The sequence below is a fragment of the Notolabrus celidotus genome, chromosome 19 (genome assembly GCF_009762535.1).
Source record: "Notolabrus celidotus isolate fNotCel1 chromosome 19, fNotCel1.pri, whole genome shotgun sequence".
NCBI classification, from domain to species: domain Eukaryota; kingdom Metazoa; phylum Chordata; class Actinopteri; order Labriformes; family Labridae; genus Notolabrus; species Notolabrus celidotus.
Genome location: NC_048290.1, coordinates 21,503,506 through 21,508,091, shown reverse-complemented (window position 1 = coordinate 21,508,091; position 4,586 = coordinate 21,503,506).

The following is a 4,586-nucleotide window of genomic DNA, read 5'->3' as shown; positions in this document are numbered from 1 at the left end:
TTATATAGCCCCAGTGTGCCAGGGGAGCTCTGCTGTTCTTGCTGAGTAGAGTCAGGCTTCTTCGTCCAACTTTGATAGTTCAACTTCATCTGGAGATGCTCTCATTATTGAGTGAAGTCCAGTACCAGGATATGGGGAACCATGTTTGAATGACTTGGGAGCGTCGAATCCATGCAAAGAGTGCAAGGCAGAGGTAGCCAGTGAATTCATTTTGTGTCAGTATTTAATTGCTCCTTTAACACTCCTGGATTGTTTTCTTTCTTTCACAAATCACCTGAAAGTCTGTATCAAATGCAGAACTGTAAAATATACAATAGTGCTGATAACATGAACAGTTTCATAGCTTATTTCATTGTGTAACGTGGAATATCAATATTTAAAATTCTACTATTTTAACATTTAACATATCACGTTTTATTTTTAGGTGTTATGGATTGCTAGAAATAAGAATTAAACATTTTAAGAATTACTGAAGAAATATATCCTGTGCCAATCATCAATCTGAATAATTTAAAACTTTTTCCTTTCTTGTCTTCACTTTTTGAACGCCCCTATTCCTGAATAATTCATCTTATGTGTTACAGGTGGATTTACAATTTAATATTGTAATATATACAGTATTGAGCAAATACAGCCTGAGGATCAACAAAAAACAAGAGCTGCAAAGCAAGAACTATATCCTGAGAGTGGCTTCTTTGTGCCATCGACCCACCTGGCTGCAATACATGCAGAGGCAAAGAAGAACTGCCTTTGCCTACTCCACTTACTTTTGCACAATTTCTTCAGTTCAGAGGAGGAGTGCCAAAATGCAATAGCATTTGCAAACATGGAAAAGTGTCGGAAGGAAAGAGAGTCCTTGAGAAGTCAAAATTTGATGGGATTTAAAGTAAGTATATCGTTCATTTTTAACTTAGTTTTTTTCAGTGTGCATTCTAGAGTTGTGAGGGTACTAGAATTTGGAACTTTGATATACCAGTAAAATTCAAATGATATTGATAACCCTTTTCATTTCGTCTGAAAAGTCTCATCCGACTGTGAAAGGGGGACAAACTCCGTTCTCTGGGTGAGTAGACTTGATGTTGCATGGTAATTTAGCTTGAAGACTGGTGCGCTATGTTGCTTTTTGCAGTTGTGCTCGTTTGCTTCCTGTTCTGTGCAGAATCTGTGAGCGAAAGGGGAGGAGGATAGATTTCAATTATAAGAGTGCCGGAAGAGGCATGGTTGAGATGTAGTAACTCCTGAAACATTGCTATATAGTATCACAACAAAGGAATGGTTTGTGACAGTCTGCTGAATAGCGATATACTTTTATAAGGTCTGAAACTCGTTAGTGTTAATTGGGCAGAGTCTGTCACCTAGACAGAGGAGCTTGGACCCAGCTATATGTGGACATATGGCCAGCAGCATGATACCGCAAGCTGCCAAAGGAAAAGGATTACTTTCACAGTGATGTGGATAATCACAGAGAATTCGCTCATAAAACGTAATAGTCTAGCTAAGGAATTGCAGAACAGGGACATTTCTCACGGTACCTGTGACAGAAAAATATAGCATTTTTCAATGTTTTGTGGCCATATTATTTAATACACCTTAACAACATTGCAGAACAATAAGTTTGAGTAACAAGGAACAGAAAACAAATGACGAAAGCAATCAGCAGCCAAGATTTTTAAGAATAGACAAAGGAAGTTTGGGGTGCAGAATTTTACATTGCAAAAAAAGTTATCCCAATAAAATAGACAAAAAGAGAAAAAGACAAATGTAAAATGAAAGCTGGGCTATGAGTGGACCTGAGGTCACAGCAAAAAATCATATTTTGGTGTCTCTGCTGGTTGCTTGGCATCCTGACAGAAACAAAAAGACTGAATGACACCCTCCTTGTAATTCATATTTTTTATGAATTACAAACAAAATATGAATTGCTAATAACAGAGGCTTAAAGGTGCTGGTATGGAGAGTGTATTAGGTTATTCTTAGCAAAGACAGTTTAATGCTCACTGTAACTTCAAATATATTTCTCATGATTTGTGATTTTGATGTCATTAGGAATTTCTGAGGTCATTAATTCAAAAGAAAAAAAAAACTAGATTGCATGTGAAAATCTATTGTTCACACAGAAAAAAAAATTGTTTTGGCAGGGTTGACTGTGACTGTTTATACCATACATGTTTTGTACCTATTAAACAAGTATACTCTTACCTGTTAAACAAAGTGTTCAATAATTAATGCAGTCATAAGTTGTGAAAGAAACAGGAAGAATCAAGAATGACATTCAAATGTTTATTTAAATACACAAACATCAACTTAACAAGATACTACATATTAAATACATTTAAATTAAGTTAGGGTTACTCTTTTGAAGAGTAATTATGTCCAAGACAAGACTTCTATATATCATAAAAAAGCCACTTTCCAATGGAGGTATTTTAAAAAAGTAAAGTAAAGATGAAGAAGTTCAATTTAATTTTAGAATGGGGGGTGGTCACTACTGTTTCTTGTAGACTTGTTGTAGAGAGGAGGGAGGTGATTTTTTACAGATGCCACACCATGATGACAGTAGAGGTCGTTGGTGGTCAAGTGTGTGTATAATAACACAGGATCAGATGGTGGCTGTGTTTTTCCTTGAGCTCTGCAGTGTTTCAGGCACAACTGTGTGTGAGCTTTGTGTTATATCACTTTCTGTTTAACAAGAACAAAATCATATCTACTGCACTGCAACCACTTACCTAAGTCAAGACTTGCCATCCATTATCTCTCCTGAGTGCTGTTGAATATTTACTTATAAAAAATACTTTAAACTTGGCATTTATTTTTCTATAGAAATTCTTTAAAAGAGTGTTTTTCTTGTGCGTTTAGATGTCAAGCAAGACACTGTAATCAGCTCATTATTTCTGCTGAGCTTTGAAGAACCAAAGAAAGAATGTGGAAAGTGAAAAAGAGGCAATCTTGTTTTCGCTAGCTATTTTCCCAGCTAATGAATTCTGACCTTTGGAATGTTTACTTGTCCCTCTTTTGAGATGTTCTGGGTTTATGAAAAAATGAAAGAAACTAAGAAAAAGGTGGGTTTTTAAAGTGCAACAGAAACTTGTTTAAAGTTTCAAGTGTTTTTTTTAAGTACCTACTCAAAATGTTTCATTAGTGAGAAGTTTTTTTCGTCATGAATGACACTTTTCTAGCTTACTCTTTTCCTCCCTCTCTTCTCCATCCATCCATCCTCTCCATCTTTTCATTTGCTTCCTGTTTCTCTCAGCTTTTTGTTCCTGCCTTATCTTTGAGCTTGGCCAGCAGATGGTAGAAACCATGATTTATCTATCTGGCAGTGATTGAAAGGAAACAGTTGATGCACAGTACATAAACCAGACTCAACCTTTGCTGAACATCAAATACCCAGATTTCATTTTTTTCTCTTTCTCCCTAATGTCCTTCAATAAAATTAAAACTCAAATGACCATTTTAAACTATCAGTGATATGCTCAACTTGGGATTAAGTTTGACTTCTTAGCAATAAGAGCTACAATTACTTGTAATATTATTTTCCTTTTGATGGTCTAAAAAAGTTAAAAGATAGAAAAAAAAATATATATATATATATAAATAAAACAAAAATATACTCCTACACACACATATATACACACAAACACACACTAACATGTATATATGTATATATATATATATATATATATAAATATATTTTTATTCACAAATATACACACATTGTACATTCACAATATACACATATATATACATATAAACATAAATACACACATACATCAACATATAAATATTACACACTAAGACCAATTATGTCAGCATTTAGAGTTTCATAGTGAGTTAAGAAAGGTTGCCTAGCTGTCTAAATGCGTGCCCTATATACAGAGTTTATAGCCCTCGTCACAGCGGTTGCAGGTTTGACTCCTGGCCTCTACCATTTGCTGCATGTCTTCCCCCACCCTCCTCTCCCCACATTTCCTATCCATCTCCAGCTTTCCTGTCCAATAAAGGCTAAAATATTGCCAAGCATCAAAGAAAGCCTTATTGACCCCTTTATAGTGTACCAGATCTTTTCTAGCTGGACTATTTTAGTTCTTTTTAATGAGGAGTTCTACTCCCAGACATTTGCATTTTAATTCAATGATTATATTTTTTCTCTAGATTAATCCTTAAAATTATCAATAAACCAACAAAGTTATGCTCAAGGCATCTCGGCAATCAAGGGTTGGAGGGGGGTTATTTTGCTGTGATTATAAATGCTGATACATGTTTACTAAAAGTCTTGTTCATTGGTTACTTAAGCACCAGTCACATGACTTTGTTATTTTCATACACACGACCTGTACATCATCTTTTACTGACAAAGAAGAGCTGCCATGGACCCTGCAGGAGTGTTGTCTCTGGCTTCATTGGCAGCTGACTTCTAATAGACATATAGTAAGTTGCAGGGGGTTGATGGTACATGTGTTGGAGTGACTCTTGTACTTTGCCAAAGGGAAAGAGCACACTCAAAGCTTTGTGGTCCATGAGGACTATGATGTGGCGACAGAAAAGGTAGCTGTGCCATACAACATATGGGCTGAAATCTGCCTGCT